Genomic DNA, 27,935 nt, shown 5'->3' with positions numbered 1-27,935 from the left:
GTTTCTGAATGCACTGCATTTCCATTTTCTTCACACAGCAACTGCCAAGGGCAGTAATTTAAGAACTGAGGGATCCTGGAGGCCTGAACAAGGCACATGGCCCAGGCTGTTCCTCATCTGGCCACGGGATGTCTCTGCAGCTACACAGCACTGCCAGGCCAGGGCAATTCTGGAACACGAGCTCATCTCCCCCACTCCAATCCAGCCACGTCACAGATGAAGCTCAAGAGATTGAGAAGAAGGGGTGATACTTCAAAACATGTTCAATCCAATGTAACTCAAATTCCCCACCACAGGACAATGCTTCTCTGTCCTTGTCTGCCCATTCCTACTCACTTCCTTGCAATGGGTTTTTGGATAGCATGAGTGTACGTACATTTGAGTTGAATCATCTCACTGATCCCATGGAAAACATTTCCTTTTGTGGTTACATGACCACACTGCCACATTCAGTGCAAGGGGAATAATGAGAATATTTAGCTGGCTTTTAAGGCAGGGGCCAGGAAATAGGAGGATAAAAATCCCACAACACAGATGCTCCCTCTCTGTATCAATTCACATCAAAGTCTTGTCTCCCAAACTCACTCAGAGCCTAAGCTGGATCACAAACAAAAATATGCCGGGGATTTCTCTCATCCCTCTTATTTGCCTCATCAACAAGAAGAAATTTCAGCAGCAGACACTCATAGATGTTTTATTTGGGTTTTCCACAGTTAATATCTAAGAACAAGCAAATTACCACCATTGGCAAGAGGTCAGCACTTCACATATTCCAGACAAATGTTTCACAGACTGAAGTCTCCCCTTCCTGATGCAGCTCTGTCTTGGATTCAATTTTTTATTTACTAAAGTAGAGCTTTCAGCTATTCCAAATAAATACAGAGGACAAACTTAAATTCAAAACTACCTGTAGTTTAAACTTCTTAGGACAAGAGAAATACAAGTGTTATCTGTGTGACAGTTGTTGTCACACTAAGGAGACGTGCATATGATGCTCAGGATTGCAGCCATCCAAGGGCTGCTGGGAAATGGCTGTGGCCACCAAGTGTCCTGGGCTCGCTGCCAAGTACCCCTGCACCTCCAGGAAACCCCAACACCACAAGTTCTGGGTCTGCCGGCTCCCTGGGAGGAAGTGACAGCCATAAAACCAAAACATTCTGAGGCTGTGACACAAGAGAAAGAGCTGGGCATCAGGTGGGGACAGAGTCCAAAGCCAGAAAAAACTGCTCCCCACATGCACTCACACACTCTAGAGAAAATAATACAGGCAGCATTTTTCCATGTTCCAGTGAATGTGACAAAAAAAATACTTTGTGGCAAGCAGCATTTCAGAGGTAACATTTGCAAAGAGGAAAACTTCCATAGGGCTAGAGAGACATTTCATAGCTCAGATTGGGCTTAGGGTTTTTCATGAAACTAACTCAAAGGGTCATTACTAAACATGGACACTATCCACAAACAAAGACATAAGAATCCCAGCAGTTTGAAACTAATATAAAGCAGAAAACTATTTTAAGTCCTAAATATTACTCATCCTTCATCTGTTAAACAAAGGCATGAGTTCAACTATTTTAGCTGGCTTATAAAATTCAAAGTCCTTCCAATTAAACTGCAAAACACAGTGCACAGTCAAAGAACCAGCTTGAGGGAGACCACTTAATTTAAGCAGATCCTTTGGTATCCTCCATCACCACTGCAGCTCAAGCAGCAGTGAAACTCCTGGGCCAGTTTAGCACCTCTTCCAACAGAATGATCTCTTCTTAACAAGACAAAATGCCCACTGAGCTGGACTCGGGAGAGGTGGAGGGGTGGGGTTCAGAAGCAGAGTTATCGGCAATGTCTCCTCTGAGAGTGTAACTTAAAGGAGACAGAAAAAATGGCCTTGGGGGTCACCACACAATGAGAGGTGAAGGCAGGGAGCTGCACTGCCAAGGGTGTGAGAATTACTTCTGAGCACCCCACAGTGCTGATGTCCCACTCTCGATAAGCTGTCTTGTATAGGAACACTGGCAACACTTCACGACTCACTGGTAAAGCTACTTCCCTAAATAAAAAGGGGAACAAACGCTTTAAATTGTGATGTATCACATAGCAAGAACACTGACTGCCCTCAGCAGCTTGCACATCCGTGTTTCCAGCACTGACTCTCCTCAGACTCCAGCCCCAGGCCCTGCCGTGCCCAGGGCTGAGGCAGATGGCCACTGACAGCTCTGGAGATGAGCCACAGGCAGGGATAAATACAGACCTCAACGTCACGATGACACAAGCTGGACTTTCCCTGAACAACCCCAGAGCGCTCAGGAGGAGCAAAGCACAAGAATAGAAAATAACAGTATAGCAAACGAGAGGACTACAGCATTTGGTCAATTGGTTCCTGGTGAGCTAGTCTCATTAGCAAAGAAAAGCAGAAGCATCTGTGCTGAAAAAGCAGGGTTGTTTCTAGTCATGCCGGATTGGATGAGGTATAATAAAACCCAAAAGAGAGTTAAAAAAAAAATAAAAGTGTTTCCCAGTGTGCTATGAGGTCAACTTCCCAGCACAAAAGCAGACCCTCACAAGTTTGAGACAGGTCTGTCTAGTCAGCAGTAAATGGAGATAAGCCCTGGGACCTGGGCAGAGAACACAACTCCAGGAACCTGCAGCACCACTTAGAATGTAACCAGAAACATTTGGCCTTTGTGGTATCCAGGAAGGTACAAACTTTCCCAGCTTGCTTAAGCACATAGCTTTAAAATCCTGAGCCTTCTCATGCATCTTGTCCAATACTTGAACTGCTACCAAATACTCCTTTTTGGATGGGCTGCTCTCACTATGACAAGTGTGGCTCGTCAGATTGAGGCCACGAAGTAGAATACAATCTATATACATGCATTCAAAGTGGAACAGAAGTATTAGGAAAAGCTGCTCGAGAATGCCAGCTGAGAAAGACAATGGCAACAGTGAGGCTTGGGGAGGAAGTGCAGTGAACAAGGGCTTGGAGAGGACAGTAGCCACTACCAGGCATGCTCCACCCTATGCCCTGAGCTGAGCTTCCTGCACCAATCCTCTTTCTTCCCTCATCAACAGGGCACATACGCACCAACTGCTGAAGTGCTGACAAGGAAAGAGCCTGATCTACACAAGATAGAGCTTGTCTGAACCTAGAGAAAGGGAAATAAAATGAAAATTAAGCTTACAGTACAAGTCCTTAGACATAACCTCTGTTTCTGGCTCCTAAAGATCTGAAGGAAGACTGTGCTGGTTTTAGCTGGGAGACTTGTCTTCCTTGTAACTTGTATGGGGCTGTGGTTTGGATTTGTGCTGAAAACAATGTTGATAATAGAGATGGTTTTGTTAGTGGTAAGTATTGGTGAGCCGGACTAACTGAATCAAGGCTTTTTCTGCTTCTGACACTGCTCTCCCAGTGAGGAGGCTGAGGGTGCACAAGAAGCTGGGAGGCAACACCTCAACCAGCCCCAGGGATATCTCAGACCATATGGTGTCAAGCTTAGCATACAGAGCTGGGGAACAAAAAATGAAGGGGGGGATGTTTGGATAGATGGTGTTTGTCTTTCCAAGTCACTGTTACTGTTACGCTTTCCTGGGGAGGGCTGAACACTTGCCTGCCCATGGGAGTTTCCTTGTGTCACCTTGCTTTACTTTTTTTCCTTGTTTCCATGAGTTCTTCACTTTACTTTGCTTGTGCATGCAGTTTTTTCTTCATCCATTAAACTGTCTTTATCCCAACCCACAAGTTTTGTCACTTTTACCCTTCCAATTCTCTCCCTCATCCCACCAGGAGAGGAGTGAGTAAGTGGCTGTGTGGGGCTGAGTTGCTAGCTGAGGTTAAACCACAACAGACTATTTGTGCCATACTTCTATCACACTGATCACAAAGCTTCAACACTTCTGCCAGCAGCCTGCAAGACCAAGAATTTTCTCCTCTTCTTTTCTTAAGAAAGGAGCGGAAGCCAAGCCTTTTCAGCTTTCTGAAGAAAGAGAGGCTGAGCCATGTACTTTTAACTCTGGCTGGGATGCTGAAACCACTCACTAAAACCAGTGCTCAGATCTGGGGTTAAACAAGGCTTTTTTTTCTTAGAGGCCAGATTAGCAAAAATTGGAAAGGTCCTTCTGCTGTCACTGATGCACAAAGCATGGCATGCTTTCTGGAAGGGATGAGGTACTGGAAGTCCTTCTTAGGGATTCAGACCCAGAACCATTTTCAGAAACATTTTCTCACACAGGCATACTAAAGTGGTAAGCTCTCTCTTTTTTTTTTTTTTTTTTTGTCAACTCTTAGCTCACAGCCATGAACAGGGAAGCTTTGTCACATTCAGCAACATACTGAGTAGGTACTCTGCAACATTTTGTGAACACCTGCCATGCAGCTGTCTGTACATCGGGGTAACCCAAGCTGGGGCTCAAATGGCCTCTTCCAGCTTGTATTCCTGTCTGGCCTGATGCTGGACAAGCTGGCACTACTGTTATAAGATCATGCTGGGGAGCACTGGAGGACTGCATGTAACAGGGATGATATGATTTCATTCCCTTGCTGCTCTTTTCTCCAGGCTTCCCCTTCCTGGAGAAATGCAGCACATTGGAAGGAGGGCACAGGCTGTCTGGGGACCTGCCAGTCCTTGTCACTGCTATCTGTGTCACTGCAAAGGCTTCAAGAAGGGCCAGGCCTGGTCTGGTCATCACCACTTTTGTCTCTCCAGTAGCAGGGGAGGATGAGCAAGAGGGAGCTGAGCTGCTGAATCCTCCTGCTGCATCTTGAACAAATACACCCTGCCTTGGTAGAAAAGGGCACCTTCCTTCTCTGTTCCAAAGCACTGGCTGCAGTCCAAGCCTGAGAGTTTCCACAGCAGCAAGATCTGACAGAATATGTACAACAAAAGGTTGCTTTATCAGTACCAGCCCAGAAGACTTTTTTCCAAGCCTGTGCCTAAGACAGCAGGGTCATCCAATATCGGCTTTGCATTTTATGGGAGAGATGAGATTATGACACATGCTTTCTAGAGAAGGGCTTAGGGAAGATCAATGGTTGTAAGGCCTCATTGCTCAGCTTTCTGTGAGCTAATTTCTGGCTTCACATCATTTACAAAGAGAAAGAAGTCTCCACAGGTTATTTTTAAATTATTCTAATGCAAAAGCTGCTGTTCAGTACAACTTTCCAATACAATGGTCAGAGACAGTTAGAAAGGAACATACTTTCAACAGTCAAAAGCCACAATGAATCAACCTAACCCATGAAGAAAAGACATTTTTAAAAATTTACATTAGTGCAGGGGCTCAGAAACTGATTAACAGGCAGAAAATTGTCCTTGCAATCATAGCATGACGGGGAGAAAGGAAAAAGATTCATGCCATTTCCATTGAAGAAGCCTGGCTCAAAGACTAACCCAGAAAGAATTTGTAACTCAACTTATGGATTGAATAAGCAGAGGGAACAATTTTACCTCATATCTAAAAAAAATCTTATGTTTAAAATTTTCATCTAAAATAAAGTATACCAGTCTTAGTCACAGACCTTGGCCTCTTCCCTAACAGTGAGGCTTAAATAAGGCAGCCACAACCCTAAGAAAGTCCTGCACAGTCATCCAGGTAATGATGACCCAAATGCCACCCCAGCAGGAAGATGATGGAATGACTACACTGAGTTCAGCATGAGGAGGAGTCCATTCAGAAACTGCACTTTCATGTCAGCTGTGGGTTCCAAATTCTACAATATCAACAACATCAGAAGGCAGGATGGATGAGCAGGTAAATGCACCACACTTGCTGACAGCAAGAGAATGAGTCAGAGCTGGTGATGGCTGTGCTGAACCAGAGGACAAATGCATTGCACAGTGAGCACTGCTGGCAGGAAGAGGGAGGTGTGATTTTGTGAGAGCGTGGGCAGAGCTCAGCCAGATGGATGGAATAGGAAAAGGCTGCTCAGCACTGGGTAGCTGCTCCACCAAACTGAGGAGAATCCACTGCAGCCAGGCAAGCAGGTCTCAGGTTTGTGTTACAACAGGGATGAAGAGAACTGGCACCTCCTAAGTTCTCACCTCATTTTCTCCTGGCTAAAAACACCCCAGAAGACCTTGAAGGCATCATTCCACAGCCAAGGAAAACAATTTGGCCTGATCTCCTACAGAGTAACTGCTAGCCTCCAAGCTGAAAGGTGCTGTCGTCATCCACATGTGCAAACACCTCTGGAGTCTGGGCTCCCACTCACCTCCACACAGACTGCACAAGGAGAAATGGTTGTGCACCTCAGCCTTGTGGCCCTCAGACTCCTAGCTAGTACAGACACCTGGAAAGCAGGTGGAAAGATGGGATAAGATCCTTCCAGCTTCTGTAGAGAAGAAACAAGAGAAAACTTCCAGCAAAAGCATCAAAATCCCAGAAAAAAAGAAGTGCTTGTGCAGCAATAAGAACAGTTTTTTCGGGCCTCAGAGGGTGGTTGACAGGAACTGAAAGGAGCAATCAGTGTGCTGCACCTTACATTTGTCACACAGAGAAAGAAAAGCAGAGGCACCAAAGTGAGGATTCTGCAACAGGAAAAACAGTCAACTCCCCCAACTCAAGAGCAAGGGAACACAGTTTCAGACCTTATATGGGCAATTAAAAATAGAGAAAGAAGGTGTGTTTTCTGGCTCTTTGCCCTCCACAGTCTTATGAAAAATAAGAGAAGATAAGTGAAAACACAAAAGAGCAAAAAACCCAAACTATAAAATCTATTTGAAGATAAAAGCGAAGAAAAATATTATTTTTTTTCTTTCAGAATGTGTAAAACCAGTGAATTAAGAACACTCAGGTGAACACCTAGGCCTCCAGTCTGACAGGGAAATGACAGTGAAAACACATACATCAAAAGTTTGATCTGTACAAGAAGAAGTGCACATTGATACTTTATTCTCCCGCCATGTTCTGGTAAAACAGGGCAGTTTTTGGGTTGAAAAAAGCTTGCTTGTCTTGGTTGCTCTATAAAGCAATCCTCCACAATGGAACCAATGCCATGCAAATGGCTGGCCTTAAAAAAATCACGCAATATTATGGTGAGATTCCTTCTGGCACTGATTGAGCCAAACCAGTGTGTAACTCCTGCTTCAGTTGTTTCTTCAGATCATGGTTGCACAGGCAATCCTTTGACATCTGGAACAGCATTAACAGCACCCTCCCACTCAACTCTGCTACACTGGCTACAACTGTTTGCAGCCTTACCATGAATCAAACTAGGGAACTGACCACAGTTAAAAATAAACCAGCACTTTGTTTTGTTTTATTTAAGGATTACTTTTCAACTCAGGTCAGATCTCCAATCTATTGTACAGCTGTACAAACAGTTGTATCAGCACAAGGTGCCTGAATTGCTGATGGTTATCCTTGTGCCCAACGTTTGCATTCCCAGCTCACCTCGTTTCATGGCTGCTGTAGAACAGGAGCACTCACCAAACTGAACATGCAGGGGATTTGACTGCCACTGCTTCCAAATGTGGAGGGTCTCTTCAATGAGACAAAATGAGGTCACACTGATGTCTATCCTACAGCTAAGGCCTGGCTACTGAGCTCCCTCGAGCTGTTGCTTGTCCAAAATTATATGTCATTTTTGCAGTCTGCATGCTGAAATAAACATAAAAACATGACTAACCAAGTCACTAATGCGAAAGAACAGCTTTGGGCCAAGTTCTGAAACAAAACTCTCCCAGAAATTGCATAACCACTAACTATCTTGGTGATCTTCCATTCAAGAAACACAAGCCTACTACATGATGTGCAGATTCCCACTAATTTGAAGACTGTGACATTCAAAGAGTGAACAGGGGAGCCTATCTGCAGTTTTGGCAACTCTTGAAATTGCAGCTGAATTTTTATTTGAACAAGGAAATACAAACAGAAATACTGACAACCAGAATAAGCACTAAGCAATGACGCTATGCTAGCACACTTTAGAAACAGCTGTGAGAGAAACAGACTGAAGGCTTTCCCAAATTACCAGCTCAAATACTGTTTGAAACAAAACCAACTAAAAATACCTCCTTTTTTGATGGCTGCCTGGGAACCTACTGGGAAATTCTTGGTTCCCTGCTTTCAGCTGTGACAGGTACCTGCATCTGACACCATTGTGAAAGGCCTTCTCATTGAAGACAAGGCATGAAAGACTGAATAAGCATAAAGATCTAACTTCTAGTATAGGGCAGGATGCACATTTATGAAACAGCTTCAGGAAACCAGCTTTCTACAGTTTCTGTTGTGTCTGCTCTAGAAGGCAAAAAAATAAAGTCTCTAAGCTCCTCTCAGCAGCCTTTTCTGTAGACATCATCACATCAATCCATGAAAACACAAAACTGAAAAAACTGCTAACTGGCAAACCTTACCCTTTGTTCCTTAACATGCATCTCAGGCTATATTCCATGGGTAAATCTAAGTCAGCATTCTTTAAACCCATCCTCTCTCCTGAGTCAGCACTGGCACTCACTGATCCTGCTCAGAAACCAGCCTGGCAAACAAGTTAACCCGGAAAAAAAGAAAAGTTGTTTTCGCCAATGTGGCTTCCTGAACTGGTTTACTGCCAGTGCCCAACGAAAGTAAAAGGGGACAATCACTGAGCAGGGCAAGGGCAGGCATGAGAGGAGCAGAGCCAACTCCATTCAGCTGCAAACACACGCTCAGAGAACAGTCTTGCCCCCTGACTTTGAAGAGACGTGAGTTGTCACTTGTAGCAGAAACATAATTTGACTTTTTCACCTCTCCTGACATCTTCTTTACACCAGCATCAGCACCCCTGCAGTCAGCTGCATTAAGTACACAATCTGGTAGGAAAACAAAACAGCAATATATAAAACAAAACAAAAAGCCTTCAGTTTTCATTTGGATCAGGTCACTAATACATCTGGCGAACAATCCCTCAGCATTAAAATACGGGAGAAAGTAGGAACCAAGGCATGGCAAAACTCCAGCTCCAAGCAATGTGAAGCTGCTCTATTACTCAACATAGATAAAATATCACAACATAACTACCAAATAGTTACACAAAACCACTTTAGTTCAGAGGATTTAAACAGTACATAAAAAAACTACAATCTAATTCTTCATGTTTTCATCTTCCACAGCACACCATTAATACTTAAAATGCCCTATTTTCCTCAAAAATAAATCTTTAATTTATTTAATACCAGCACTATTTTCAGAGCAAAAGAGCTGCTGAAATATATAGAGAGGAACAGCCTGTTGTGATTAAATAGGGCATGACAAACAACAGCAGCAGCATGCACAAGCAGTACTGGGGAGCAAAGCCAGGGGGAACAGAGACAACAACATTATACAAACAACACCGATTCATGAACAACAAAGAATTCTTAGAAACTGCTGCCTGGGTTACATCCAAGGTTCTCTTTACCTTGGTTAAACTATTAAGAAAGTCACTTCAGAAAGCTGACCACTTCTGCACAATGAGGCTTTTTAGGAAGGAAGAGCTGATCCATCTAAAGGGCTCTGTGTAGGAAACCACTGCAGCAGTTCCTGTGAGGCAATGGAGATGCAACAACACTGAAGGTGACACGAAGCTGGAACGAGTCATTCCCCTGTCTCACCATGAAAGGCCTCTTGTGCTAACACAGGTCCAAAAATCTGCGTCTGTGTATGTACCTCTCACCTGCTAGGGAACAGACACGTCACCCTTGGGTGGCATAGCAATTCCTCATGGCAGGGACATTGTAGGGTCCCCTCAGAATTTCACCAAGATATGTTTCATGATTTAGCCTCACACCCATTTCCTCACGATCAACATCTGCTGCAGCAAGCTCTTATCATTGCTTGTAATAATACCTAACTCTGGACACTGCATTCATCAAATTGGGGATTCCAGCTTTGCTTCAGAGATGCTAAAAATTCCAGTTTTACTTGCCATCTTGCTGTCATGTGGAGGACAGCACACTTAAAGAATAGTCTGGGCCACTGCCATGCAGATTTCATCCCTCCAAAATTCTGAGATTAAGTTATGGCTGCTGCTTTAATAAGCAGCAAGTTTCCATTGTACTTGGACAATCTTGCAAAAAAAGAAAACCCTAAGTCCATGAGTAAATGCTACACCTCTGTCCCAACACATCACTAAAATATCATTAATCACAATCAAGAGGTTAATAAATTTCTGGCTGCTGACAGTCACTAACACTGAAAGCACTGCACTTTAAACATCAAATACACATATAACAGAGTTTTTAAACATTAAGGAAATTTAGTAAAGCTGCCATTTAGGATTGTATTTAGACATCTGAATTTCTCACAACTCTCCAACACAAGCAAAATACAGATGCAACAATATAAGGCAAAGGTAAAACTATGGTGAAGCTGCAGAGCAGCAGAAGTACATGGTCACCCCCTTTAGATCAAAGTGTCTCTGGAGAACAGACCAGTATCTCTGTACAGTGAGACTTCATAACCCTGTCACACAAGATTATCAACCCATATACACACAGCTGTCTTCTGGCAGGTAGTCAAATCTGAGGCTGTGGGAGTTTTACAGGGGTCAAGACTCTTGCAGGATTCATCTAATCTATTTTCTGCTGCTGTGAGATGAAATATGAAAATGGGAGAGGAATTGATCATAGAGGCAACAGAGCTTTGCGCAGGCATTGTTTCACCCCGCAAAAGGTGACCTTTCAAAGCCTCTGATTCTCCTCTCCTTTAAGAGGATTATGAATCCTACCCTTGGGAGATCTCTGCTCAGCTACCAGCCCACTGTTTTTACACATTAATACTATGTCTTGTGTTCTCATTTCCATCAGCAGAGAGATATTAGACAAATTTGTAAGATCACTGCTCAAAGTCCAGACTTTTAATGGAATCTCTAATGCAAGTAGGGAAAGCCACAGCCAGTGATGTTTGGAGGAGACTCTTCTTTGTGATGTCACACACCCAGCTGCAGATCTGCTTAGTGCTTCCCTGCTCAAATCCCAATTCAGCTTATCTGCACATGCAGGCTGCTGACTACCCTGGAAGCAGACATTTCATCAAGGAAAGACTGAAAAGCAGAGATCATTATATGCTAAAAAAATAGGGCAAGTCTAGTGAATGTGGTTCACAGCTCTTCAGCTCATGTACTGAAGCAGAGCCTCAGCAGGCACCAAGCCCAGGTGGGCTGTCAGGAAGTGAGAGCAGCAATGCCCTACAAGAACATGCTGGCACCCCAGAGGGGAAGCCAAGGAGCAGAACGCAGCACATTCAGTTACATAAATCCTTCTTTTTCACAGACATCAGACACCAAGAATCCAAGGACAACTTTCTCCCTGTTCTTTTGGTTTTATTTCCATCTTCCAACAAGACACCATTTGGACACTTCTGAATGGAATCTACAAAGCAAATCGTGAGTCTTCGCTAGACAACATAACCAGTGATCATCCCCCTTGCCAGTTAACAATGAACAGATGTAAAGCAATCCATGCTGCCATAGAGGTGAACATATACATGTTTTCTTCATAAGGTAATCGAAGTTACAGTGCATTATGAATTCCACAATTAGAAAAAAAAAAAGTGGGACTAGACATGAAAGGAAACCTCAACAGGAAGCAACACACTGCCAGCATCTCTGTGAATGGAGATTTAGGATGAGATTAGAAACACATACAAGCTAATCCTAATGGACACAGTCAGTTCCCATTTGGGACAAATGGCAAAGTAATCTCAGCAGAAAAAAAAATTACTGGCTAACAAACAGAAGATCTCAAATGCATCTGTAAGAACAGTCTATAGTTTTGGCTATTTCAGACTACACAGTGCAATAGCAAAGTGCAGACCAGAGTTAAAGAGTTTTAACCAGTAACCATACAGAGAAGCTACAGGGTTAACCACAGACATAAAGCTGTAAAGAGCTGAACTCATGAAGAATTACTACAAAGCCATAAACGCAGAGGAGCTAAAATTACATTCCTTAGGCAGTTCTGATAAAATAAGAATGATCTATAGCTTTCCAAGAGACCACTAACTGAAAGACAAACGTAAGCAGCTTGTGGTGAACTCGGATTTTTAATAGTGTTCTCAACTTTTAAATTATGATGCTTTTAAAACAAAAAACAGCTTTGATTAGAAAGTCAGTTGCTACAGGTAATTGATCCCCACAGAAAAATACACAGCTAGGACAAAAAAAAAATGAACTCCTAATTGCTATTTTTGATTCTGCAGTGGCAAAAAAACCTCAAGACCAGCGTTATGTAAGACCATTAACCTCTTTGCTCATAACTGGCGCCTTAATTTAGCACACTACCACACTAGAAAGCTTAAACTGAATTCTTAATTCCAACACATACCACTGGCTGCAGCAAGGCAGCAATAGCAGTATTGGAAAAGAAAAAATAAATCCCAAAGCAAACACCATACACTGAATTTTGCAATTATAGTTCCTCGGGCATAAGTACATATCCCTTAGCCTGACCAGATCTAATGAAACAGTATTATTCTCAGACTGGCAATTGTAAAAAGAATATTGGATGCTCCACAGTATCTTAGGAACACTGAAGAGAATTCAAAGTACACATTAGGTACAGAAAACCTCTAGATCACCTTTTATAATAGCAAGTTTGTCAAACCCAAAGAAGCTGTAACCCATTGAAAACAAAATTACTTTGTTTTGACTGTTTTTCTCTTCTTTTCAAACTAACCTAACAGCATTCCAAACACATCCTCCCTATGTATGACTGAAATCACCAAAACTACCATGTATTGCATTTAACTACAGTTCAGTGGCAATCACATGACTGAATGAAAAACAAAACAAGGTAATCTTGAAGAACATTCATGTGAACCCCCCTCCACTTCTTCCCAAGATGACAGATTAATCTTCTAGACTGATAATGAGCCATGCTGATGAATTTCAACCAGACAGCCTCTTAAATACTGTCTTCCATCCACTCTTATCAAACTGTGGCAAAGAATGACATTCAGGAGGAAAAAAAAAAGACTGATTAAGAGCCTACTTTCAGAAGCTAATGTCCTGTGTGGAAAGAGCTCTATGAATCACCCGTTCATCCGCCTCTGACTCCATTTACTCTTCAGAATTCCCTGATGTGTTTGAATTCATACCCCGCTCATCCTGTCTGTAATGTCCCAACTTGCATACAAGAATACTGTGGGGGAGTGTCAAAACACCCAACAAACTTAAGCTATATGGCCTCTAGTGCTTTTCCTCATCCACAAATCCGATTATTTTATCACAGAAGACAATGAGGTGCATCAGACACAACTTACAGTCAGTAAATCCATACTAACTGCGCCCAGTCACATTCCTTCACGTGTTTCACACAGGAAGAGATCCCAAAAGGACCTGACCCATGACTGCCCCAGGACTCAAGTGAGATTGACCACTCTAGATTATCCTTTGGGCCTAGTTTGAAGATAAGTGATCAGAGATGCGCCAGCATCCCTGTGACTTTTCCAAGATGGCCAAGACTGGCACCACAACTCCATCGGGTCCCCTGGGCTCCCAGGGCTCCACTTCTCTCAAGTAATTCTCCACTCTGTTTCCATTTGCTTCCAACTGCCGGCTCCTCTTTCAACCTTGTCTCTAGACACAAGAGCCAGGAGACCTTGCAACTGAAGATTCACTAAGGCATAAAAACCACCAAATACCTCAAGGAAGTTTGTGCAGCACTCATCCAGCCCCCTTATTCAGCAGTCTGTTTACCCTTTTACTGCCAGTGTAGAGGTAGAAGTTATGTCAAATTTATCAGGAATGCTGCAAAAAGCACTTCCTGTGAGAAAGCTGCTTCCCCCATTCAAAGGCAGAAATGCAGACTAACATGGCCAAGTTTGTTCTGTCTGTATTCCAAGTTGTCAAAGAAACTCCAGATTACTTTGCAGACATAAAACAAACTTGCTAGAATTGCATGACCCTCTTTCTAAAACATTTGGCAAAACAGCCTCCTTCTTACTGTTGGCCAGGCTGAGTATATTTAGAAAATGGAAGTTATGTCTGTAAACAGCAAACCTAGACCTCCCTGAAAATCCCTATGAAAGTTGCATGGAGAAGCTTCTTTCCAGCTTTAATTAAGAAAAAAAATCCGTATGACAGAATAAGGAACTAAGATTTTCACACACTTAGATGCCAACTGTCCAGATTGCTCTTGGTATAGAAACGGGGATGTTTTATGATGACTCCACTCTCTCATGGCTTTAACACGCATATAATTTCAGTGTACTGGAGGAGGAGGAACTGCAGGAGAGAACTCTGAGCTGTTGCAAAGCTCCCCAAGAGAAAGGAGAGCCAAGGCACGGAAGGCTGGCAGGCCAGGTCCCTGCTGCAGGCTACTGGCACTGAGCAGGCTGAGTCTCATCGTGCCATGCTCCCACTGCCAGGGCAGCAGCAGTGCCTGCTGTGCCTGAAAGCCAGCACGGAAGTGTCACAAAACCAAACAAAAGTACTTTTTATCAAACTCCACAACTTGCAAGTCTCCCCTGCCCCCTTCTGGGAACAACATGGATTTGAAAACTTCAGTATCTTCTTCCAAAGATAAAACTGTTTACTTGGGCAAACAAAAAAAACCAGAAAGAGCTTTTGCCTCAAGTGTGAGTCCCTTCAGCAAAGACATGGATGTTATTAAACACATCTCCTGCAGCAGCAGAGGCAGAATCAAACTGGATTTTCTTCACCAATACACTAAAGGCACTGTCAGGAACTCTTGCCTGTCAGAAAATGGCTGAATAATTCACTACAGCTCAACTCGTATGACTGAGCTGATTCACTCCTCAGGTCACAATGCAGATGTGCAATGCAGGCTTCCTGTCCTCTACCCTAATAACTCAGCTACTTACTTCCCCAAAATAAGAAAAATAATAAAATAAGAAAGTATAGAAAAAACAGCAACTCCAGCAAAACTTGCATGATACACATTAACTGCTCAAAAACCTTCTCCACAAGTTACAGAAATCACATTCTCTTAAGCTGCTGACTGAGACCTGACTTAAGGAAAAATCCCTTAGTAGTGACTTATTTGAGACTTTAAATGCTAAAGACAAACAGGCCCCAGAAGGGCCAGAGGTGAAAAGTTTTCCCACCTGCCTCTTCCTACCGCTGCTAACAAGGGAAACATCACGCGGCTGTTTATATGTGCAGTTCTCCGTCACACAATGCTTAAAAGAAAAGCTGCACTTTCCTCTTTAACTTCAGAGTACAGTCCTGCAATACTCTGTTACTCTGAAAACTCACACAGATATTCAAATACTTTTCCTTTGTCTTTGCTTTGCATGTAGATTACAGAGGAGAGCTAAGCCAAGACCCCACATCCCATTCCCACCTGGGACAAGGAGAAGGGAATTTTCAAAGTACGGCTACTGGTAAGCAGCCATTTAGGATCTGTGAAGGGAAATGTTTCTCATCTTGAAGAGACTGACCCCACAGTCAAGATCCAGACACTCCATCCAAAGAGCACATTGTGAATAACAACATGTCCTGTGCAAAGGAAGGGGAGAGCAAAGTCAGCTGTTAAGGAGCAGAAGCTGGCTCCAGTACTCAGGAAGCAGCACAAATGTTTTGTTTCCTTAGGAATTAGGACAACATATAGATTTAAACCCATCAAGACTAAGAGTTATGCATCAAAACCAAACACAGACTTGCCACGAAGAACCATTAGAAGCCAGCTAATCTCACCCTTAGGGCCTCTGAAAACCAGTGTTTGATTTGGTTCACTCCAAGCTCACTGTAAAGCAGCTTTACAATTCCTATCATACATTGTGGGCTGTGACACCACTCTGATCCATCTCCTTCTCAGATCTACACACTGCCCTTTTTCTAGCTGCCTGAGAATTAATTATATGGAAATGAACAGTGTTAGATAAGGGCATTCCAAGGAACTGGCTCTCTTAAAGGAGCTAGGATCTCTACCTTCAGGAAATCTGTGGCAATGCCCATTCAGTACAACTCCTGTTGTTAGAGACCGAGTTTAATATTCAAACAAGCACACAGATACTACACTCATCTTCTCACTTCTATGGCCAGAAACAAACATCTGCTCAGCCATGGCTAAGGCTCCACCTCTGCCTCTTGTCACCACCAGATCACATCAGAGCAGCACCCTGACAGAGGATGCTCTGCCAAAATTGTAGGTGATACACAAACAGCAGCTCTGAACAAAAGATTAACACTCTGACTTTTAATATGTTGTCTGCATGAGCTCCACCTACCCCTCCATGGAATGCAAGGCACTAACAGCTTCACAACCTCATGTGAGCTAGAATTTCAGTACCCAAGAGGACTTTAATCTCACATATGCAGACAGAGATACACCACAGCATTTTGGCAGTTACAACAGCATTCGAGAGTGAATGGAGGGGCACGTGCATTAGAATTTTCTCTTTCTAACAGTAAAGATTAAGCTAAACAAACCTTTTGCCTCAGCTACACTCATTTTTCTACATGGGGAAGCAGAAAACACATTTGGCAGATCCTTAATGGCATCCTGCAGTTTTATCAGACAGCACAACTTCCGTCTGAACACTGGTAAAACACTTAAAGACAGGAGAAATGCAGCAATTCTCACATCTCCCTGCTGAAGCTTAACAGGTCAGCAAAGTGCTCAATTGATTTGGTTAACAGATTCTTTAGATATCTTTTAGATAACCATAATCTACCTGAGATTACCCAAGTAGAAAGGCAAGAACCAGTAACAGGCTACTGGTTTTGATGCTTCCACTCATGATCTTGGTAAAACCATTCAGTTGTGGTGTATTTCAGCCAGCAGAAAAACAGCTTTTCAGAAAGGAATAACTTACTTGATTATCTTGCTAATTCTATACCATATTTTAAAGCCAGAAGTTTGGCAATAATTTCAATTTTCATGATCCCATTGTACTTCATTACAACTTAGTCTTGCCTGGTAATTAAAATTCTCAAAACCTAAAGAATTTGTGTCTCAGTGCACAAAGAACTGAATTGGTTTTGTTAATATGGGCTCAAATTAGGGCACCTCTATTGAGTGAACATGGTGCTGTTAGGCTAAAGATCCAAATCCTTGAGCAACTTTTCTGTTTATATGGCAAAAACAGAAAGACGATCTAGGAGCACATCAGTCCAACAGAAAGACTTAAGGGAATAAAAGCAAGATTATCCAAACATGTTCACTTCACCCTGGTAAACAAATTCTTGTGCCAACAGCACAAGGAGCAGTTGTTATCTAGTGGTTTGTTCTGCAACTGTAATTCTGAGACATCAATACTAAACAAAATCTGGGGCCTTCTTATACATATGAAAAAGGTCAGAGAAATGGAAGGCAGTCAGTTATACAGCACTCCAGATTATACCAATACTCAGGATACCACTTGATTTACTGTATGAGAAAATGGAACTGCAGAATGTCCTGCAATTTCAAGTATACATCCATGCTAGAATAAACATACCAAGGCTTGTATGGATAGGTAAAATCTTTTGTGCCCAACTGAGAGATGCCCTCCCCTGTCACTGCAATCCCTTCTAACTTTATATTGCCAGTGAAAAAATCAGTTCGGCTGGAAAAGACATATTTTGGGCCGCCACTTTTCTATCTTATTTTTTCCTTGAAAGAAATGCTACTCACATTGACAAATAAAGCACTCCTCACTCTTTACCTTCTCAACATCTCTAGCAAAACAAGCTTTACCTTAGAAGTGTCATTTTATCACTGTCAGTGCATCTACATTAAGGGATTCCACTGGCAGAGCTTTACTAAGTAAGGATGAACATACTGATTAATGCAGCTGTCCCAAGCAATTGTAGTAGAAACAACCTTATAAGCATGTCCAGAGGGAGTTAAAGCCACATAATCACGTTGCAAATCCATGCCCCCTACTTGATACCAGCTTAATTTTCTTAAGCAGGTGACCCTTGAGGGCCACAGGCAAGAAAACATGAGCTATAACTTCTCAACTGGACACTTCACTGTGATTTTTTTCTTCATAAGGAAGTACCAAAGGAAGGTACGTACCTATATATAGAAAATTCTCTTGTACTGTCAACCCACTAAAAAACAAACTAAAAACACTGAAAAGGAAAGGGAAAAAAATCTCAATGCAAGTGCTGCAAGTAAGTAAATAATGCCATGGAACATTCAAGGATTAAGGGCAACACTTCATTTTTGAGGTCTGAAATGGTAAATAATGAGGTCTGTTGTGGCAAACATACAAGACAAAGACAGTGCACTAAATCTAGTATTTAATTTAAGTAGAATATGACATAATATCTGACGGGACCGAGGGCTTAAGGTAGTAATTTCATTGGAAACTAGATAAAACTCTAAACAGAATTTCACACAAGGATACTCTCCCCTTCAATGTGGCAGAACACACATGACACACAAACCAAGGTCATGGAGGGGATTTTGATCTGGGCCTGTTGTTATACTGGAACTCTCCTGAGGATCAGCATAATCTGCAAGGCTTTCAATCACTCATACTGAAAATCTTAAAGCTGTTAAAATACCTTGGGGGTGTTTTGTGGCTTGCAGCATGTTCTGGAAGGTAAAGGACAAAGAATTAACAGGAGGTTCAGCCAGCTGAGTGGAAATGAAAGGCAAACTGAACCTGAAGCTGTCTCCTCAGGAAACACATGCATTGGTCGGACAATCACAACTTCAATTTTGGCAAAGTGTTACAAGTTCTGAAGGACAAAACCCAAAACCTGGCATCTAAAAATGTCTGCAAGATTATTTTACCTAATCAGGAGCCAGTACAACCACCCTTTGGTACATTCTTCTCGCACACCTCACGCTTCCAAGGGATCCAATGTAACTTGGCTTTGCAAAAGGAAATATTCAAGAAGGGAGCTCTGAACACAGTTTACTCCACTGTATTTCTCAAGCACCTTCCAAAAGGACCTTTAATATTCCCAGTCTTCAATATTACTCTCCTATACTCTAACCCTGGGCAGCAGGCCCCTTGAAGTGCTCTACCACACCAGCTAGCTCTGTTTGAGTGTTTGAAACAAGGAATTTCTCCTCTTCATTTGAAGTGAAGAATCAGACAAAGAGAACATATATTTAACTTCCTGTTCACTGAAGCAGTCATAAACAAGTCCCTGTAAACACTCTACAGGTCACAAATTCCCAATATCTTATCTAAATGTTAAGCTGCTGAAGTGGATCTCAAAGCTCCTTCCAACAGGCTTTCCAGTGTGCCACTTACAACAACTGAGGCCACTAGTTATATAAGAGATGTAAAGCCAAAGCAAAAAGATAGTATGTTAAACCTGATAAGTCAAATTGGTTTGTAGATAACTAAATGCAGCACCTGCACATACATAAAAAAATCTTCTGCCCATGTGCTAAAAAAGCACAGCACACTCATCTGGAAGTCACACAAATTACGGCAAGTTTGTTTTTAACAGCAAAACCTCTCTCAAGCTACCTTGCTATTTCACTCTTTAAATTCTTCTAAAGATACTGCAAGGCTATGCTGCAGGTTGGTTTTTTCCTACAAAATAACAGTCTGCTAAATCACATGTATTCTCACAGCACAATACATCACGGGCTGTATACAGCTAGGGAAAGCCAATTTCCCTTTAATTTTCTCTTCCAGATCAATACAGTGTGATAACATGTGCCAAAAGTGTCTCATCTCAGGCATAATGGGTGGAAAATAACACAGAGTTCTCTTCCTTGAGAATCATAAAAAATGACAGGAAACCTGAAACAAAAGTGCTTTGTGCTCACACAAGAGTCAACCTGGCAAGCTCACTACCATGGGACACTGATCTTTGGCAGAATTCTAAAAAGGTTTTAAATTTTCTTCTGATTGTTATGTCACAATGGGATGAACTCCAAAAAACAGAAAGTCTCAAACACTTCACCATCTAACCTGTGATCTTTAATTGCCATGTTTTAGGAAGATATTTTAACTGCAGTGAATAAAGACCTTGGTTCACTTTTGGCTGGTGAATGATAACAATACCCTTTAACTATTTTAACTAAGAATATTTGAGTCAATCTGCATTCACAAATCAGAGCTTTTAAGATTACTATCCTTCGTCATTAGGTGAATCAAGCTGTCAATAGTTCAGTTTTATAAGCTGCTGAAATTCACTGGAAGTGTCAGTGCTAAGGATGCTACATAACTAACACACAGATCACAGGAATGGAAATTTCTGTGATCTTACTTAACTAAAGCTAAGAATAATTAAGAGGGAAAACAGAAAACCCAAGTGCTGTTATTACAGGAAAAAAATAGCAGGGTGAACCTGAAGAAAACTGAAAACTATTCAGACTCTGCATGATGCACAGCAGTGATACTGATTCAGTCTGACTAAAACAGAGTCAGAGGTTTTCCCTCAGTTCTATAAAAATAAAAGATGCATAAAGCATGCCTGATAATGCTTATTGGTTCACATTTAGCTTACTGTCAAATTTTAATAAGTGTACTCAGGTCAACACTTGTAGTAAGAACTGTGAGGTATTAAGACCTCAATTACATGAGATTTGTGCCCAAGCGAAGGAAATACCAATTGCACAGCATAAGAAAACACACTTACAATATCTGGTTCTAATGGAAAATAAAACAAACCACTCCAAAAGTAGAGGGATCCATAAACATTTTATACTGTGTAATATTTAACCTATGTAAAATCTACATCTATGAAACTAACATGATATGGGTTTTATTACAGGAAGCATGGGGGTGTTTAAGATACTACCTAAAAAAAAAAAAAAAAAAGAACACAAAAAACTGCATATGTATTGTTTCAACACAAATTGATCTTCAGAACACTTCAACAATTCTTTTGGGACAGACTCAAAAGAATGAAGTTAAAAGTTCTTTTTATCTCCACATCTGTAGATGGGAGTCAACCCCCGTGAACCAACAGGTCTATTCTTCAGATGGTCACACAGCTTCACACAAAGGCCACAGCTTGGAAAAGCACAACAAACCTTTCACCAAGTAGTAGTGCTGTGAGGGTCTTCCAAAGCTCCAGGACTTTACCATTTTTTTAACCAATGCAAGAGTAGTGTATCTCATCTTCTGCAATAGCTCCAGCAATTTCAAGGCAGTTACTTGATGGTTTCATTCAGACACTGAGTAAGACATGGGACTATGTAGCCCCCAGGCTCCTCTCCCAAATCCTTCCTGCTTTAAATAACTCACTGACATCTGCACTTGGTGGTGCACTGATTTTGGTGCTCAAAGCTGCTTATCACCTATAGTTAGCTGTAATGAGATCATGACTGCTCCCCACACATGCTTAAGCTGCTCAGACAGTACTGTCAAAGGACACAGAACAAACAGCCAGCCCTATCTTCTTGTGCCCTTTTTAAGATTTCTAAACTCGCTTTTGGAAATGCTTGACAATACTTTGATACCAACAATGGAATTTAATTGGAATTAACGATCATATGTATTTTGCATTAATGGACTCCTGAAGTTTAAAAAATTGGGGAAAATGCAGCTCAGCACAGAACTGTGGAGGGGGAAAGAAAAGAGAAATGTCAAAACAGAACATATAAGCTATACAGTAGCTTAGCTTTAGATCAGCACCTAAGTCAGCAGTGACAGACACAGGAGCATGCCCTGAAGAGAAGGCACCACGTGTCTCTCCACTCTACCAAAGGAAGGCACTTGTGGAGTTCAGTTTCTCTGGCCATTACCTTTTGCATTTCAAACTAAGAAAGACCACTGCCCACACAGGTCAGGGGCTTCCCCACCAGAAAACTGAACTGTGTGACAACCACTACTCAAACACACCATTTCTGAAGAAAACAAGGTCATTTGAGTCTGTTTATACCACAGGTATACTGAGTCATATCTTTGTTGATAAAGAGCTGGGGCAAAACACATATGACTGACTTTCTTCCAAATTCAGGACAGCACAAAGTAACCTCTATGAAACTGAAAGAATATGAAATCAGCCTTAACTTTCAGCAAACTAACCTCAGAATAGAAAGGAAAAAAGCAGACAATGATAAGAGTTCTGAAATCATAAGGCAATTCAGCTGTAAAACAGCCACCTAAATGGCCAGAATTACTAGAGCATGAGTGAGTCTCCAAATCTTCCAATTTTAGTTCTTATTACAAAGAACTGACACCAATCTGGTGAATGAACAGGACTGAATTTTTCACTGTGCTAATACACTTACCTGGGTGTTCCTACAGTATCCTGCAAAGATAAGAGCAAAACTCCCACAAACTCTATCTATACTTACTGAAGGATAAAATTACAAAGAGAGAGCTAAAAAGCAAGCAGCTTATTTCTCTTTGCATCTCTAAGGTGGCTGCACATGTATTCTGAGAAAAACAGAAAAAAGTTACCTTGGAGATGTCACCCAAGCTCCTTTGGCTGAGCAGTCACTGGAATATGAAGCCAACTTCTCACAATCAAGAGGGAGCAGGTCCCCAAAAGCAAGTCAGCCTGCAAAATGATGTATGGAAATGAGTTAGCAAGTCCTAAATCAGCTTTTATTTAGATCTTTGCTTGCTTGTCAATTCAGAATGTTTGAGAGCATACCTTCCCTAGAGAACAGCACTGGAATTCACAAGTTCTTTTCAGGATGCAAATGCTCACACTCATTCCTGTGTGCTCTGACAGATGCCCTTTACCAAACCCAGCTGGGCTGAGGGGACATGCTGTCCCCAGTTGCCTCAGCCACCCTCAGCTGAAAATTCCCAACCAGGGTGGAGCAGAGCAGGATCCATGACTGTTCCTCACCAGGCAGGGATGGGCATTAGGGAAGAAAGGCTGAAGCAGAGTATATTAAACCCCAGCAGCTGAACAGGCCTGGTTGTAGGCCCCAACACAAGGGAGGTAGCATTTGGCAAAGCAGCAGGACAGCTGGTAAAAGAGATAACCTTTCTAACTACAAAAGCTAAATCAGAGACAGCTTATCTACTGCAGCTCCCAAGCACGTGTAGTGACGTCCTACTAGGACAGACACATCCATATCATAACCTCTTTCACTGCTTTTATCAGATTTGGTTGACTCAGATCTTCTACTAATATAATTATGACAGCTATCTCTGTGTTGTTTTTGAACAAAACAACTGCACCTATCTTAACTACTGTGGACACATTACACAGATAGAGAAACACCCTGCAATAGCAAAGCTTATTCCTTTACTCCCAAAGAAGGGGTTCAAACATTAATGAGACCACATACTGACAGGGGTGATGCAAAGCAAATGCAAGCTTAAGAAGCTTGTCTTTTACACACAATTAATGCCACTCAAAATGTATACAGAGAAGCCTGTGGAAATAAATGAAGGCAAAGGACTTGCACCTCAGTACCATCTGCAGAGTGGTTCACACCAGCCTGGACTGCACAGGAAGCACAGGCAGCCCAACACACTGATTAAGAGAATTGCATCTATTAGGAAGCACATCTACCCGAACAGCACACTGGGAAGGCCAAAAATAACAGCTGCTGCCACATCAGAACGGCACAACACTGCGCACAGGCGATGCCTGCAAAACAGAAACTAAGCAGCCACGCACACACACACACTTCCTCTTCCTCCCCCCACCACCCCTATGGCACCAGCAACAAACCTGATACTAAACACTGGCCAGCATCCTGCTCTGCATTCCTGTCACATCAGGAATAGAAATGAGGGAGACTGCTAGTGCTCCTCCAGATAGCTGAAGGGCTCCTTCAGTTTACAGCACGTAACACAAATACTTGACGTGACTCTAGCAGAGGGCTCTGTCGCATTTTCTTTTCTTTTTCTCCTTTTCTCAAGCTCACCCATTTCAGAGCTCACTAGGGACCCTCTCTACTTACTAGACTTGGTTTTGATACATTCTCTCTCAAAGACTGAGAGGTCAGAAATAAAAGAAATTGTTCCTAGGCATGTCATATTATATAAACAAGCAAGCAGAGAGCCACACACAAACTCTGCAAGTCAAGTTCAATGCTAAACCCTGCCCAGCACCAAAACTGACAATGTGACACTGTCAAATACCAGAGTAAACAAATTAGGTTGTAGCTTTTTGTCAATACTGAGTTTGAGACTACAAATCCCAGCATCAACACTCCACTAAGATGCTCACATCTCCAACATGTAATTCCTGATGGACAGATTGGGGGAATCTACAGCAAGTGAAGTGTCAGGGTTACACTGCAATAACCAAGGCCTCTGCTAGATTTCCCATGGATTTGGTATCTCCATTTAAACCACAGATGGAAGAAACATACCTCCTCTAGAGCATAGGTTCTGGATATCCAATTCAAACTCAGCACAAACATTTCTTATCCCAATGGAAAGCACAGTCAAGTGCCACCTCACACCCAGTGTGCTAGCCAGAATTCACCAGATCCACACAAACCTTCAGGCATAGAGAAACTAACTAAAAACTGAAATCTGAAAAGTGATCAAACCTTTTTACAAACATCTGGTGATCCACTGGACCAAAGAGGCTGCACCCTGTAAGCAGATGGTCAACAAATAGCCCCAGGCTTGTACAGGGCTCCTTACATTGCACCAGTCAAGCTCAACAAGGTCACATTTCAGAGTTGGATCATTTTACCCAAAAGGAATAAGCTCCATATTTGTGGGACAAAAGGAAATAAACAAACCAGGTAGCTCAGATGGGATGAACAGAGCATGCAACTGCATGATTAAGAAGAAATCACAATACTTGTTTAAAAGGCCAATTAGCTGATTAAGGGCACAGGTACTACTCTAGCCTGGGCACTTTTTGGACGTCTGAGTGCTTGCTACTCTAACCTTGACTTTTCACTATGTGCAATGCAAGACAGAATAACTTCCAAGTCAGTTGACTTGCCCAATGTGCCAAGAGAGGGGATCTCAAAGCACATCTAATTTCTCCTTCTATAATATTTTTATAAGAAGGACATGCCCAGTGCTGTCAACCTGACAATGAGGCATACAATGATTCACAGAAGTAGGAGAGAAGAATGGGCACTACTGTTCCATTTTATTTTTAAATATATGTAAAAATGTGGTTTAAAATTATATTTATATACAAGAAAATAGATAATGTAAAACTACATTACACTCTTACACAGTCACACTGCAGACTACCCTGAACTCAGATAAGACCCCATTCCAGCACCAGCCCCAGGCCCATTTCCCTTGCACCTGCAAAATTATTTAAGCACCCACAAAGCTGGGTAGAAAAACAGACAGTTTTTTTCCAGTCTGTAAGTCAGGGAGCTCTGGTTCTCACCTGCACAGGCACAAGCAACAAGGCAAGAACCTCCTATGGGTTGCAGTCTATACTTACATGAGCTGAAGTACCTGTGAAACCACACATGGAACGTGAAACTGGTGATCAGAAGCAGATCTTAAAAACTGTCCCCTTTCTCATCTCAACAGATAATCTTGGTCACTTGCTCTTCTTCTACACAAAAAATATGCAAAACTGCCACAAAGTGCCTAATGAAAAACCAGAGGGTTCAGGAAAGTGTCCCATCAGCATATCCTACTCTTTCCATCAAAGATTCCAATGCTAATAACCTTGTATACATCAACTTCCCCCTCCAGGAGCTAAGGATCACTTCCCCTGTTCTCCCAAAAGTCCTTACTAGACAGGAAGCAAAGGCAAGGCCATGAAAAAGGACATTCCAGATCAGACTAACAAGCTCTAACCAGGATAGCATAGGTTGCTCATACATGCACCTGGAAATGGTTGTGCTGAAAAAACTAAGAGGATATGAAACACCCTCTGAGAAAGAAAATGAAAAATTAGCATTAGGACAATTCAGAACACTGACAAAACAAGAATTTGATGCAGTCGAAAAAGCAGCTCAATGTTATCCTGCTTTATAGAGCTTGAAACAAATTCTTTTCACAACCTGCCACCTTCCTTCCAGATCCAAAACAAGCACTTACCTTAGGCCAGAGCTAAATTAACCTAGAAAAAATACTTCACAATCTAAACAATAAGAAATTGTTACATGGGATTAGGAAAGACCTATTTAGGGTTACAGTGACAACATGCAATAACTGATACACCTAATTCTAAAACACTTTGAAGCTCCTGACAGAACTTCTATTAAAAGGAAATCAGAATCTTAGTTCAGTGACAAACAACAAGGACACCATTATTTTTCCCTATCAAAAGTCTGACCACACACACAAATGTTAGCATATCAGCTGCAGGTGACAGTTCACTACAATGAGAGTTTCACAAGATCCTACTGCATATTATTTTGTGAGACAAACTACTAACTATGTTTACACAGCCCTACTGATCACATTACATTAAGAATGAACAGAGACTCAAGTCCCCACCATTCAGTATTTTGTTAGCAAAAGCTAATTATTGAATCCAGCTCTGGAAGCTCTGAATACCAAGTTAAGCCAGTTGAACCTGAAGGGAGGATGGAGCAAAAACAGAGCAAGACAGGTTGAAATGACAAACGTAGCAAATACTAAAGTATATTCTCAGGAGAAAAAGGGAAGAAAAAAAAAATAGAGAAGGCTGATGCTGAGCTTAAAAATGAAGCAATATGGACCCTGGGACCAGTATAAATTCAGAGTAGTTAAAAAATTAACAGGACTCGGTACCACCTACCCTAATTCAACCCCTCCTTGGAAACCCCGGGGAAGGTTGGTCCCGGTCCAGCTCTGCAGACCCACGAGCACATCTCAGGGCACTGCCAGGCACTCCGGGTGTCCCCAGCGCTCCCACCCACCCCCTCCCTCCCTCCCTGCCGGGGGCAGCACGGACGGGCCCCCAGCCCCAGCAGCCTCCTCACCATGTTGGTTTCATGTTACCGCCGCGGTTGCCGAGCTCCTTCCTGCGCGCAGCTCCTGTGGAAGTGAAAGGAAGGGCACAAAGGGAGGGGACGCTCGCTCTGCCCGCTGGGCACGGCCCTGCCCGGCACCGCGCTGCCCAGCCCGGGGAACCCCGCCCCGGCCGTGCCCCAGGCGGGCCCCGCGGGGGAGAGCGCCCGGCTCTCACCCACACACACGGGGACGTACCGCGATCCCCCCAGCCCCTCCTCACGGGGCTGTACACGGACCCTCCACTCCAGGCCCATCCGGTGCTCGCTGCCCCCTCACCCCGGCCGCTCACGGGGCCGTGCCTGTGTACCCTCTCTCCCTCCACGGGGCCGCACCTGGATCTCCCCTCACGGCAGCGCGCTCGGCTCAGCCCCCCGCCCCTCAGTCTGGCAGTCCCCGCCCGCCGCGGCTCACCGGGGCCGGCGCTGCCTGCCCGGCCGGGACACCGAAACGCAGAGCCCCAGCGCCGCCGCTCCCCGCCGCTCGAATCAACAACAAGATGGCGGCGCCCGAGCGGGCGGAGCCAGGCGCTGGCCGTCATAGCAACCGCGCCGTCCAAGGCCCGCCCCGCCAACCTGCGCGCCAATCAACACCCGAGTCCCGCCCCACGGCGGCCCTCTCTGGGCGTTCATAGGTCAAACTCGGTGTCGCTCAAGCGAGGAGCCGCCCCGCCCTTTCCCGAGCGAGGACGGCAGCGCACGTTAGGCACACGTGACGCCCGCCAAAGCCCCGCCCTCTCGCGGACAGCGCCGCCTCATTGGCTGCCCGCGGAGAAGGGGGGGAGCTTGGCCAATGGGCGCGGCCCGCGCGTGCTGGGCGCGCCCGAACCGCGCTCCTCGATCAGAACCCACCCCGGCAGTTCGGGGCTCTGAACCGCGCTCCTCGGTCAGAACCCACCCCGGCAGTTCGGGGCTCTGAACCGCGCTCCTCGGTCAGAACCCACCCCGGCAGTTCGGGGCTCTGAACCGCGCTCCTCGATCAGAACCCACCCCGGCAGTTCGGGGCTCTGAACCGCGCTCCTCGGTCAGAACCCACCCCGGCAGTTCGGGGCTCTGAACCGCGCTCCTCGGTCAGAACCCACCCCGGCAGCTCGGCGCTCCCCGATCAGAACCCACTCCCAGCCGGTCTGCACTCCGTGTTCCCCCATACAAACTCACACCCGGCCGTCCCACACTCAGAGCTCCCCGCCATAAGCCCCCAGGGCCGCTCCGCATCCCGTTCCGGCCGCCGCTCCGACCGGGGTCTCGCCAATGGGACACGCTCACGCATCACTC

General features: G+C 43.6%; 1 protein-coding gene across 2 annotated transcripts in view; it reads right to left on the bottom strand.

The window, feature by feature from the left end:
- Positions 1 to 27,190, bottom strand: part of IP6K1 (inositol hexakisphosphate kinase 1) — a 36,374-nt gene extending 9,184 nt beyond the window's left edge. For both annotated transcript variants that reach the window (XM_056501408.1, XM_056501409.1), the window contains exons 1-3: positions 27,076 to 27,190; positions 26,634 to 26,688; positions 22,225 to 22,324 (exon numbers count right to left, since the gene is read on the bottom strand). The gene's annotated coding sequence lies outside the window, so the exon portion shown is untranslated. The remainder of the gene's footprint in view (positions 1 to 22,224; positions 22,325 to 26,633; positions 26,689 to 27,075) is intronic.
- Positions 27,191 to 27,935: the final 745 nt, after the last annotated feature.

Source organism: Oenanthe melanoleuca, chromosome 12 (genome assembly GCF_029582105.1).
Source record: "Oenanthe melanoleuca isolate GR-GAL-2019-014 chromosome 12, OMel1.0, whole genome shotgun sequence".
In the NCBI taxonomy this organism is placed as follows: domain Eukaryota; kingdom Metazoa; phylum Chordata; class Aves; order Passeriformes; family Muscicapidae; genus Oenanthe; species Oenanthe melanoleuca.
The sequence above is the reverse complement of the archived record's forward strand: the minus strand, read 5'-3'. Positions and strand labels throughout refer to the sequence as shown.